The sequence below is a fragment of the Erinaceus europaeus genome, chromosome 22 (assembly GCF_950295315.1).
Source record: "Erinaceus europaeus chromosome 22, mEriEur2.1, whole genome shotgun sequence".
Taxonomy (NCBI): domain Eukaryota; kingdom Metazoa; phylum Chordata; class Mammalia; order Eulipotyphla; family Erinaceidae; genus Erinaceus; species Erinaceus europaeus.
This window is the reverse complement of record NC_080183.1, coordinates 13,523,281-13,536,981: the sequence shown is the minus strand read 5'-3', so window position 1 is coordinate 13,536,981 and position 13,701 is coordinate 13,523,281. Positions and strand designations below refer to the sequence as shown.

Below are 13,701 nucleotides of genomic sequence, written 5' to 3'. Positions count from 1 at the left end.
TGTGTTTCCTAACCACATTGGGCTGGGACTGGATATTGAAAATGGAAATTCATTTGGAAAATTCACATGTACTTGAAAATTAAAAAGTACTCCCAAGTAACCAAAATCACAAAGAGGTTAAAGGAGAAATAAATAATACTAATCCTTCACACTGTCTTTTAAAAAATAGCAACAATGGACAAAACAGTTGCTCTAAGCTTACTACTCATGGACATTTAGAGGACATACATAGTGTCACTGAGTGACAAAACCATATTAATGGAAACAAACACTGTTTGGAAAATTAGTGTATGCCCTAGTCTTTACTTTGGCAAGCTACTAAGATTGAGAGTGATATTCAAGAAAAATAATAATAATGGCTGTGTGTTTTCTCTAGTGACTCAAACTAGGGAATTGGTGGAGAGACAAAAAAGTTAAGTGCCTGGCATAACACAGAACTATTTTAAATCAGGGTACACTGGTGACTGGAGTGTGCTTACAAAACCCCTGCTTCGCGAGGCCCTCTTGAGATGTACTGACATGCCCTTCTCAACATGGGATATCTAAGCACAGTATTTTGGCTTCTAAAATATCTCCTCACGCACTGCAGCCCCTCTTAGCAGCCCAGTGGGAGGAACTGCAGCCTGCAGCCTGTGAATTTAACTGACGGGGTAAAATAATGATTCTCAGAGAAATGACCTGCATTGTGTCAGGTGCCATGCAGAGTCACCTCTCCGTGGGACAGCCAGTGTGTGCAGTGCCACAGTGCGCCCAGCTGTCGACAGAGAAACCATGCGAGCTGAGACTGTATCTCAGTGCAGTGGAGAGAGGTGGATGTGAACCTTCACAGTCGTGGGGAGACAAGTAAAGTGATCTACTGAATTGATCTTGTCTACTTCATGCCAATTTCCTATGAAGACATATCTCTTAATCCTTAGAGTCTTGCTTATGAAAGCCAGATGCAGCTTAGATTTCGATAAAAAGAAGCGACTGGGGTTAAGAGGAGATATTTTCAGGTAGACATATATAGGTTTGGGCCTTTGGTCTAAAAGTTGAAGATGAAAATGAACATGGTCAATGAAGGTCCCACAGAAACTCTGACTTAGTCTCATCAACTGCCAGATGAAGGAAGCAATAGTTTTCTTCATGAAATGGTTGAAAGAAGTAAATTATCGGGGCCAAGTGGTGACACCCCTGGTAGAGCACGCATGTTACAATGCACAAGGATCCAGGTTCAGAGCTTCAAATTCTCAACTTAGTGAGTTTTATTAGGGCCTGCGTAGAAGCAGGACACCAGGCGTGGACACTGACCAAAGCAAAGTAAATTGAACTCTTTTTTATTTAGTTGGTTATTCCCTTTTGTTGCCCTTGTTGTTTTATTGTTGTAGTTCTTATTGTTGTTGTTATTGATGTCATTGTTGGATAGGACAGAGAGAAATGGCGAGAGGAGGGGAAGACAAAGGGGGGAGAGAAAGACAGACACCTACAGATCTGCTTCACCGCCTGTGAAGCGACTCCCCTACAGGTGGGGAGCCGGGGGATTGAACCAGGATCCTTCCACGGGCCTTGCGCTTTGTGCCATGTGCACTTAACCCGCTGCGCCACCGCCTGACTCCCGTAAATTGAACTCTTACAAGCCTCATGGTGATAGGGAGAGGAAGTCTGTGAGAAGTTTTCTTCCACCATTTACCTATTAAAACAAGCACTCTCTTCCCTTCTTTCTTCCTCTCTTTCTTTTTCTTTCTTTCTTTCTTTCTTTCTTTCTTCTCTTTCTCTTCCTTTCTTTTTATTATCTGCCAGTGTGCCTGTAGCAAGCTGGTCAGTGATCTTGGAAAAAAACTTCCTATCTGTGTGTTAGAATGGAAGACATTCATTGAGCTGTGGGAGAAGAAATGAAGTCCTTAGACACTACTGTGATGACTTTTTAATGAGATTGTTTGAACTAGACCAGCAGGTAACCTCAGTGCTGAGTCAAACCCAAGAAAGAGATGATGAGAGATGAAGGGAGGAGTGAAAAGAAAGGTGGAACAGTGATTCAGAGATGGCAGCTGGCCAGCAGCCTACAGAAAAGGAGCTGAAATATTTATCTTATTTAGTACATCTATTAAAAGGACATTTCTAGGCAAACATCCCCCAAACAAGTGTGACTCTCTGTTAAGCGCCCTACAGTCGTGAGCAGATTTAGTGCAAGACAGTTTTCTCCTAATGACTTTGTTGTGTTTGCTGAGTTTCATCTCTTTGTTGCATTTTATGAATCGCAATTCCGTAGGGGTTTTAAATAGGCTAAATTCGCCCTTCCTTTGTAGTTGCTCATCAAAGTCAAAACTAGATAAATGTCGAGTAGGAGATGTGTAAGAACAGGAAGAGTGTGTTTGCTCATTCAAATGCTATTTAATAGATTTTGGGCGCATTCATCAAAACAAACAAAACAGCACAACTTACCCGGGTCGTTCGTTGATTTTCAGAATGTTGAGGGCATTTCTTTTGTATTCAGGTTTAAAATGTAGAAACAAAGCCTTTCACAGAGAGTAGTTTTAGGAGGTGAGGAACATCTAAAAGGCAAAAGCAGAGTAAATAGACTAGGAAGTTCCAAGGCATGTGGAGCACAGCTGTGGTGGGGACTAGTTCCCTTAAATGTGATAGGAAGAGGGGGGCAGGTGGTAGCACAGTGGGTTAAGCACACAAGGACCAGTGCAAGGATCCCAGTTCGAGCCCCCGGCTCCCCACCTGTAGGGGGGCGGCTTCACAGGCAGTGAAGCAGCTCTGCAGGTGTCTGTCTTTCTCTCCCCCTCTGTCTTCCCCTCCTCTCTCCATTTCTCTCTGTCCCATCCAATAACAACAACAACAATAGCAGCAAGAGCTACAAAATGGGGGAAATGGATTTGTAATGCAGGCACTGGCACCCAGCACCAGCAACAACAACCCTGAGGCAAAAAAAAAAAAAAAGGAAGAAAGAAAAAGAAAAAAGCAAGTGATAGGGAGAGCAATAGTAGTTTACAGAAAATAATGCCAGGGAGGGTATTTCTGAGAGAAGGATGGACTCCAGAGGAGTGCTCAGTGAGGTGGAGACGGTGCTGGTTTGAGGAAAAGGGGGCAGCTCAAAAAAAATCAGGTCATAAGAGGAAGAGAAACTGAAGGAACAGCAGTCACACTAGAAACAGGTGATTCGGGGCCAGGTAGGTGGTGGTGCACCTGCTTGAACACACATGTTATAATGCACAAGGGCCCAGGTTCAAGTCTCCAGTCCCCACCTGCAGAGGGAAAATTTCGTGAGTGGTGAAGCAATGTTGCAGGCGTCTCTCCGTTTCTTTCCTTCTCTGCTCTCCCTGTTCCTCTCCATCTCTGGTTATTCTATCCAATAAATAAAGATAATAAAAGAAATTTTAAAATATTGATTTTTTTAAAAAAGAAGCTTGAGAGCAACAGAGAGAGAGCTCAGTATGCTAGAGCACAAAACTGTTATCCTGAGGCTTCCAAGGACATGGGTTCAACTCCCATACATCACTGCTGTATTAGAACTACACATCCTATTCTGTTACCCTTTCTATATATAATAAATATTTTCTGAAGTTTCATATTTCAGAGGAAAATAGAAAACCGTTGAAACATTTTTTTGTTTTGTTTTTGCCTCCAGGGTTATTGCTGGGCTCAGTGCCTGCACCGTGAATCCACTGCTCCTGGAGGCCATTTTTTTTCCCTTTAGTTGCCCTTGTTATTGTAGCCTTGTTGTGATTATTATTGTTGTTTTTGATAGAACAGAGAGAAATGGAGAGAGGAGGGAAAGACAGAGAGGGGAAGACAGACACCTGCAGACTTGCTTCAGCATCTGTGAAATGACTCCCCCTGCAAGTGGGGAGCCGGGGGGCTCGAATCAGGATCCTTATGCTGATCCTTGCACTTTGCGCCATGTGTGCTGAACCCACTGCGCTACCGCCCGACCCCCGAAATGTTTTTTTAAGAATTTTTTAAATTAATTTTAATGAGACAGAAAGAGGGGAGGAGGGAGGGAGGGAGGACAGGAGAGAGGAAAAAGGGAGGGACACCACAGCATGGCTTGGCTCTAGATTATGGTAGTTGTAGAGATTGAATCTAAAGCATCTGGCACATGATCTATGGAAACCTGGTACAAAGGTCACTGCGCTGTCTCTTCGGTCCACTGGTGACATGTTATAAAGCAAGTGACTAGCACAAAGGTAGAATCGGCCCACTGTTTCATGACATTAAATGTGAGATGTCTGAAAAAGAGTTGAGGAAACCAGTATGAGTTTCCAATCTCTAGTTTTGTTGGTTGGATGATGTCATCATGTTTAATATATATATTATATATATTAAATTATATATATACAGTGTGTGTGTGACCCTGATTAGCACATAGCTCACCCGGTAGAACACACACTTTTCACATGTAAGCATCTGGGAGTTCGTCTCGTCTCAGTGTGATGACTGACGGATCAGTCCATGCCTTTCTGTCATTTTCGTCTTCCTCCTCTCTCCAAAGAAATAAGCGGGTCCAGCAGACTGATCACTGGTGTTAAAATGCAGCTGTGTATACGTGATGCCCTGAGTTCATTCCTGGTGCTGCATAAGGACAGTTGTGAACTTTCAAGCTGGCAAAGCACTGTATACTGGAGGCTGTGTGTGTGTGTGTGTGTGTGTGTGTGTGTGTGTGTGTGTGTTGTGAAACATACTAGAAGGAAGCATAGCAGACATCCATAGTCATAGTCAACAAATTATATAATTATAGATGAAATAGTTTTGTTTTGATTTTTAGATTCTATAGGATTTTCCATTAGGAAGTAAACATGAATTACTTTTAAAACAGGAAAAAGTATAGTACAAGTATAGTAAGTGTTCCATAAAGAACAGTTGCAAGTGTCTCAGGAAGCAGTCATAAAACATTTTCCCTTTGAGCTGACTTTGATAGTCCTATCAGCTGGAAAAATAGAGCTCTATGACTATATTATATATGTGGATTCTGTTTCAGATAGAGGTATGGTGTGTTTTTTTTTTTTTCGTCCCCTTGGATCTCTACACTTGGATTGCACATCCTAAATTATATTCACCTAAAAAGCAACCGCCAAACCTTACTGTAATCAGAAAGACACTGAAGTCGAGAAAGGGTTCTGTTTATTGTGATGGCCCACTGACACAAACTAAATGTGAGAATAGGAGTCAGTAGTAGCCCTTTGTGCTTCTTGACTCGTAATTTTCAAAGTTTCAGAAATGCTTCGGACGCAGGGAAAACCGCCAGAAGAGACGAGACTCACAAGGTTTCTTGGACAGTATCCACATTGATTTATTTTTCACTTTTCATGTCAGCACTCCGTCTACATATGTACGCAGACCTGCAAGTCTGATGCCAGTTTCGGTGCCCGTCAGTATTTAGAGCAAATATAAATGCATGTGTATATTTGAAGTGTGACTTGTCAATGATGTCCTAAAGCATTTTAAACTTTATGTCACTTTTCCATCTTCCTTGCATTTAGGTTGAATTGTTCATTTTCCAAAGCCCTGAGAATTAATAAGAACTCTTCGCACTGGAGGTGAAAGCGCATTGCTTGCTGTCCAAACATAACTTCAGGCAGGAAGAAAAAAAAAATCCAACAGCTGACTGAGGTAAGTTTCTGTGCTATAGGGTTCCCTGAGTGTCCTTTTCACTGCTTATTTGTGCACCTGTATCTTCATTAGAGAGTTTGAGAGTCTTGGTCTTTGTTAGAAATCTATCTGTGGGGGTCGGGTGGTGGTGCACCTGGTTGAGCGCACATATTACAGTGCACAAGGACCCAGGTTCGAGCCCCCGGTCCCCACCTACAGGGGGGAAGCTTTGCAAGTGGTGAAGCAGTGCTGCAGGTCTCTATCTATCTATCTCCCCTCCTCCTCTCAATTTCTGGCTGTCTCTATCCAATACAGATAATTTTAAGAAAATTAAAAAAAAAAGAAATCTATATCTGACTTTTGTTTATCCTTTTCCCTCATTGTGATCTTATCGCTAAGTAATTCTTTCTCTTGAGACTGCTTCAAATTTGAGTTACTAAAAACTTAAAGATTGAGCAGCTAACTGGATCGTAATAATCATATTCTCCCTACAATTTGTTTTCAACTGTTATTATCATTTTCCTTTCATTATAAGAGACCCAACCCCCCCCTTGTTTATTTCTCATTTCTGGAAAGTGGCCAGAGGAAGGACTGTTGTACACTAAGTGTAGTCCCTATTATAAGGGGCTGAGTAGCGGTACACCTGATTGAATGTACACGTCGCCATGCATGAGGACCCCGGTTCAAGCCCCGGTCTCCATCTGCAGGAGTCGTGGGAGTTCACTAAAAATGTTTGTTGTTGTTTGTTTGTTTTCCTCTAGAATTATTACTGGTGCCTGCACTATGAATCCACTTTTCCTAGTGGCCATTTTTTATTTTTATTGGATAGGACAGAGAGAAATTGAGAGGGGAGGAGAAGATACAGAAGTAGAGAGAAAGACAGACATTTGCAGACCTGCTTCACTGTGTGTGAAGTGAACCCCCCCCCCCCCGCAGCTGGGGGTCCCGGGGCTCCAACCGGGTCCTCGACTGGGTCCTTGTGCTTGGTACTATGTGCACCATAGCCCAGCACCTACCCCGCCCCCCGTTCACTAAGAATGAAACTAAAAGTGAAACTCCCTCTCTGTCTCCCCTCCCACTCTCAGTTTCTCTTTGCCCTATCAAATACATAAAATTCAAATTGAAAAAGAAAATTCTTATTTAAAACCAGTAAGCAAACACCCCCCCCTATTGGAACACCGGAGGCCTGGATATCAATTGAACGTTACCAAGCTTCTTCCTGCCAGGTCTCATTCCGTACATATCTCAACTACCTTTTTTTTTTTTTTCCAATCCTGGCATAATGCCTGCTTCAATGTTAGGACTTCTGTATTCTCCATGTACCTTGAGGTTGTCGAATGTAGACATACTCTAGCATGAAGCGGACAGATAAAACTACCTACCTACACATTTGCTAGGCAGAAGTTGCAGGGAAAGCGCACTTGGAGAACGCATTTTATCCAGGGGAATTAGAGTGATAAGCCAGAGCAGCTAATGGGTCCCTTCAGGACCAGCCGTGTATCTCTAAGAAGGTGTTTCAGTCTGTTAAGGCCAGGAGCTAAGGACCAGCTGAATATTTGAAGCCCTTGACGTCCCTGCATCGGAACTTTATATTCCAAATTCTTATGTTATTATACCACCCATGATTACATTGCAGAACAGATGTGTGTTTCACATAATAGAGTTAGGCGGAGGCCAAAATAACTTTGACTTGAGTGGGAAAAAAAATGAGCAGAGGAAACCCAAGAATGAAAGGACAGTTCTTTCCTGTTGGATTTCACTCTTAAACAACCCATTTGAGCTGCATTCTAGAAGTTCTTCTCTGCCTATAACTGTGTAAAACTTCATTGGATTCTTGACATGACTTCTTCAAAGTGCAGATTAAGAAGTTAAGCATTTTTGACAGAAAAAAAATCATTTCTTAAATAGTAAAAATGGAGCACAATTCAGATCTGAAATGCTTGATGGAGATTTTTTTTGTCTCCAACACTTATTTGTTGCGTTTCCCTAACCGTGTGACATATTCTGAGTGACACAAGGTATTAAATGACTGTAGTCCATGAGAACCTTGTCTTGGTTTCGGTAACAACGTAATAAAGAATTGTTGATAAAACAATCATAATGAAATTCAGGAGACACTCATTTCCCACCCATCAGCCCAAGATGATTTATTTACATTAAAAAAAAGAGCTTTGAACTGTTAAAATGCTTTCGGAAACTCTCCAGAGATAGCTTAGCCCAGAGCTCATTATCAACACAGATTGCAATCCGTAAATTGCGTGTATGCCGGTTCAAACAAAACATCCCCAGACATCCTCTCTGCCCCCTTCCCACCCAGGCCCACCACTCGTGAAGATCGCTGGTCACCCAAAGCAGTCTGTGTTTACACACCTGTCGCCTGTGGTGCATTTTTCTTTAAAATTCTCCAGACAGAGCTGCTTCAGTGATGATGCGGAAACAGCAGGTTAGTGAGTGTCTAAGCTCTTGATTATGGTGTGGGGAGCATGACCCTGTATGGGTGAGAGTACAAATGTTTCCTTGCTCACTAGGCTGGATTCCACTGAGTCATAGGAGGGAAACAACGGGTGAGGAAGAAGATAGTGGTCTGTCTGCAAGGGGAAACATCTGGTCCAATGTATGGGTTGTGTAATAGAGAAATAATTATAATCATAATCGTATCAAGGAGTACATTTAGAACTGCTGAATTTGCAGAGCAAAATGTAAAGCCTTCACCCTGGAGGATAGTGAATAGCCCTTGTTGCAGGCATCATTTTTATAGAATTTCCTTGACTTCTCGATGATTTACTAGGGCAATCCCCTAGTTCCCATATTTTTGCTCCCCCTAGATTGCACATCTTACACATTCCAACCTGCACCTCAATGAGCTGTTGTAAGCTTCACTTTCTGGCCACAGCATTCCTCTGACTAACTCTCCGGAGTGCTCTTACGAGAGCGCCTTCCTGAAACGAACAGCATGTGATTTCCATTAAATAGTCTTAGGAGATCGTCCATCAGCACACACATAAACTTTGATTAGTCCTTTCACTGCATGATTGTGGGGACACCAGAGTAAAGGCTCACCCTCTACCCCCGTTTCAGAAACTTAGAAGGAAGAACAGGATGCCTGAGAACTTTGTCTCAGTTCCGCACGTGATACAACCTACTCAGGAAGACTTATCTGCAGCCCAACCCTTCCTAGGACTTTAGAGTATAGGCAGATTCTGTAGCTTCCGAAATAACGCCTCCATGGGACTCGACAAGCCCGATTCTTCTCCTGTGGGCTAAGTGTTTCCCCTTATCTCAGTGAAGCCTGACTCTGGAGCTCTGACTTGGCATCGAGGTAGAGCTGTGTCAGGATAATCGATCCTAAATTGTGTCTTTGCTGAATGTTTACTAAGGCAGTTTATTTACCAAGAAAGAAAAGAAAAATGTGAGCAGAGTTTGGGAAAGTAATGTGGGATAGGGCAGTGAACACACTGCTGACCAACCTGGAACGTAGCTGCCAGCTACAAGAAAGGGAGGAAGTGAGGGAAAGAGAGAAGGAAGAAGGAAATAGCACTTTCTGCAAAGGAAAGAGATTCAGGTTAAGAAATTTTCAGAAAGGGGGAGTCGGGCGGTGGCGCAGCGGGATAAGTGCCGTGGCGCAAAGCTCAAGGACCCGCGTGAGGATCCCGGTTCGAGCCCCCGACTCCCCATCCGCAGGGGGGTCGCTTCACAGGCGGTGAAGCAGGTCTGCAGGTGTCTGTCTGTCTCTCCCCCCTCTGTCTTCCCCTCCTCTCTCCATTTCTCTCTCTGTCCTATCTAACAACGAGGACATCAATAACAAAACAAAAAAAAAGGGGCAACAAAAGGGAAAATAAATAAAGAAATCTATATATAAAAAAGAAAATGTCAGAAAGGGAGAAGCCAGGGCAATGTGTGTCCAGAATTTACTGTCCACCCTTTCACCCTCCAACTCCTACAGGAGCTGCCTCTCAGCCGAATCAGTCAGAGGCTAGTGCGCCAGGTATGTGGCCCACGAGGACCCTCTTCCCAGGAGAGAGCAAGAGGAAGTGCAGAGAGCAGCACGGAAGGGCTCAGCTGAAGGCATCCTAATGCACTGGGTGAGTGTGTTTGGCTCTCCACAGCCCATAGATATCAAGACAGTCTTGTAAGCAAGCAGAAGATCATTATTACCAGCTCATCGCGCAACCACCGGTACTCCCAAAGTTGATGATCTGACATGGGTAGACTGATCTCTAAAGTCAGAAAGAAAAGGCAAGAGTTCAGGATTGGCAAGATGTCACTGGATGGTATATTTGCTTCCTCATGGGCACAACCCAGGCTTAGCCTGACTCCCAGCTTACTGAGGAGAGCTTCGGTGCTGTCTTAATCTCTCTCTCTCTCTTTCTTTCTCTCTCTCTCTCTCTCTCCCCCTCCCCTCTCCCTCCCTCCCTTTCAACTGACACTAAGGTTATTTTGGGGGCTTGGTGCTGGCCCTAAGAATCCACTGGTCCTGATTGCCATTTCTCATTTTTGTTTTTTTCTTTCTAGTTTATTTGATAGGACAGAGAGAAGTTGAGAGGAGAGGAGGAGATAGAGAGGAGAAAGACTGACTCTTATAGATCTGTTTCATCACTGATGAAGTGCCCCTCACAGGTGGGGAGGGGGCTCGAACCCAGATCCTCACACAGGTGCACTGCTGCTCAGGCCCCTGGTATCTTTCTGTCTATCCATTTATCTCTCTTTTTAAAAAATATATCTTTATTTTATTTATTTATTTCCTTTTGTTGCCCTTGTTGTTTTATCGTTGTTGTTATTGATGTCGTTGTTCTTGGATAGGACAGAGAGAAATGGAGAGAGGAGGGGAAGACAGAGAGGGGGAGAAAAAGACAGACACCTACAGACCTGCTTCACTGCCTGTGAAGCGACTCCCCTGCAGGGGGGGGGGAGCCGGGGGCTCGAACCGGGATCCTTACTCCGGTCCTTGCGCTTTGCTCTACCTGTGCTTAACCCGCTGTGCTACAGCCCGACTCCCGATTTATCTCTTTCTATATGAAAAAAAATTATCTGGCGTGATGGAGACCCTGTGGTGACCAAAAAAGTAAAGAAGAGCTAAGAATTTGAACTCCAGTTCTTTGGTCATTGACCCGAATGTTCTTTCATGGTAGTTTCCTCCTTGCTTTTGGAGATCCTTCCCCTCTCTGCCTCCCCAGACTCATTCCAGCAAACCCATGTCTTGCTCTGTGTCCTAGGAGTCTGACCTCTCTCTCTCTCTATTTATGTATATGGACCAGGGAGTACAAGTACTGAATAACTGATTGGCTAGTGGTACATAGATAGTCTGCACCCCAAAGCAAATTCCAAAGTCAGTTAAAAATGGTGCTGCAGGGAAAGATTTATTTCTCATCATTATTCATTCCTTCAACAACTCTTAATTGACACCCCCGCCTGCTGCCTGCTCTGTGCTGCTTCTCACTGGGGAGTTGCCAGCACAGTGCAGAATGCTGTGGGCGGAGCTTTTGCTTTGAAGGCCCTCAAAGGGTGGTGGGGTGTTAAGGGTGCGGACTTCAGAGTGTCTGTCACATATGTGGGTCTTGGAGGAAGATCTGCCTGGTCTGGGGCAATGATGTCAAATTATGTAACTTTTTAAAATGTAGCTTTCTCATGTGTAAAAGTGGAAACAGGCTTATTTTATAATTTTTGATGAGAATTAAAGGAAACAAGCCAAATGAACCATTTCTGACATCGCTAGGTACACAGCAAGAGATCAATAAATATCCACGGGCATGGCTGCTAGAATAAGCTCTAGAGGGAGAGGGAGAGACAGACAAGGACCCTGGTGATGCTGGTAGAGTGACGCCGGCCTCAGGGTGGAGTAATTTCAAGTCTGAGAAGTCCACTGAAGAGAGCCGGTAGCAGCTGAAGTGACATGCAAGACTTCTTGACCCAACGAGAACGCTTCGGAGTGTCAGAGTGCAAGGTGGTCTTGACTAGGACGGCGTCTTCTTCCCTGGGGTTTGCCTGTCAGCCCAGCCTTCTCAGCCCTGTGTGTGAGTCCTATGTTGCCTGCGGTTGAAAGAATATGGAGGAAGGATGCTTTCAAGGTCTTAATTAGAAGGAAACTCATGGTGGGGGTAGTAGCACACCCGGTTGACTCCACACATTATTGTGCATAGGGTCCTAGGTTCAAACACCCACACCCCGTCTTCAGAGGGATAAGGATTCATGAACTTTGGTTTTTTTTTTTTTTACTTCTTTCTCTTTAATGAGGTAAACATGAGAATAAATGTTTTTTTTTTGCATTTGTATTTTTTTGTTTCTAGTGGGAATATTAAGCCAAGTGAACTGATCTAGTAATAATCTACAGTCGCTAAGCAAGAAGACAATTCCTGAAAGTTTTAATTCAAGCCCTGTGACATTCATAGCTTTCACCTTTTTTTATTTTTTACTTAAGAAAGGAGACATTAACAAAGCCATAGGATAAGAGGGGTACAATTCCGCACAATTCCCATAACCCGATCTCCACATCCCACCCCCTCCTCTGATAGCCTTCCCATTCTCTATCTCTCAGGATTCATGAACTTTGAAGCAAGTCTATTGATGTCTATCTTCCTGTCTGCCTCCCCTCTCAGCTACTTTCTTTCTTTCTTTCTTTCTTTTCTATTCTTTTCTTTTCTTTTCTTTTCCACCTCCAGGGTTACTGCTGGGGCTGGGTGCCTGCACAATGAATCCACTGCTCCTGGAGGCCATTTTTCCTTTTTTTTTTTAAAGTTATTTTTTTCTAATATTTATTTATTTATTTTTCCCTTTTGTTGCCCTTGTTGTTTTTATTGTTGTAGTTATTATTGTAGTTCTTATTGATGCCCTTGTTGGATAGGACAGAAAGAAATGGAGAAAGGAGGGGAAGACAGAGGGGGACAGAAAGACACCTGCAGACCTGCTTCACCGCTTGTGAAGTGACCCCCCCCCAGAGTTGGGGAGCCAGGGGCTCAAACTGAAGGCTAGAACCAGGATCCTTGCACTTCGCTCTACGTGTGCTTAACCCGCTGCACTACCGGCCGACTCCGTTACATTTTCCCTTTTGTTGCCCTTGTTGTTTATCATTGTTGTTATTATTGTTGTTATTGCTGCCATTGTTGTTGGATAGGACAGAGAGAAATTGAGAGAGGAGGGGAAGACAGAGAGGGGGAGAAAGATAAACACCTGCAGACCTGCTTCACCACATACGAGGCAACCCCCCGAGCCCCCCACCCCTGCAAGTGGGGAACAGGTGGTTCGAACCTGAAACCCTACACGGGTCTTTGCACTTGATACCATGTGCACTTAACCCGCTGCACTGCCGCCTGGCCCTCAATTTATTTCTATCCTATCAAATAACCTAGTGGATTCCTAGTGTTGGCACTGAACCCCAGAGATAACCCAGATGTCAATAACAGTGGTTTTAAACCTGAAACCCATCAGACAAAAGATAGACATTCACTTCCACCCTATACTCCCAACACTTCTGAGCCACACTGTGGCTCCCAGGGAGAAAATGGGCTGCAACAAATTGCAGCTGTGTATCTGGTAGACGTTTCAGTGGAAGTGGTGATTGCCGTTGTTCAGAAGAAGTGGCGAAAATGCCCAAGGAACCTCACTGAAGGAGAGAAAAAGCACAAGCAGTGAGAACAGCCCCAGAAGGTGCACAGACACGCCCAGTAAGGAGGAAATTGCCAGAAAATTGGGGTCAGAACCTCTCAGAAGTTCTCTTTGTGATTCTTAGTCATCCACAAAATTCTTTGAATGCCAAAGCAGTTTCAAAAGTCAGAGATCGCAAATAATATTTTAACCAGTGAATAATACTGTAATACAACTCTGGTATCCACAGTGTAATTTGTATGCAGGGTAGTACTGAATTTCATACAAATTAATCGTTTACAACGACAATTGGAGATGTAGTCTGGAAAGCAGTCCCAAAGTCTGACATTCCTTAAGTCCCACCTAAGTGCCTCTCTCTGACTCTAATGTCTCTTCATTTATAGATAACATCAAAAGTCCATCTTGGAAGCCCCTTATAACCATAAAACACACACGGAATGGACCTCCTTCCTCTCTGTCTGTCTGTCTGTCTGTCTATCTCTATCCCCCCCTCCCAACACAGACTCACAGACGTGGGTCTGGACTCTG

General features: G+C 43.8%; 1 long non-coding RNA gene across 1 annotated transcript in view; it reads left to right on the top strand.

Annotated features, from left to right (window-relative positions):
• The window catches only part of LOC132535404 (uncharacterized), a 106,374-nt gene that overhangs the window by 61,998 nt on the left and 30,675 nt on the right, over positions 1-13,701 (top strand). The window contains exon 2 of the long non-coding RNA XR_009547182.1: positions 5,466-5,595. This is a non-coding gene — a long non-coding RNA (uncharacterized LOC132535404). The remainder of the gene's footprint in view (positions 1-5,465; positions 5,596-13,701) is intronic.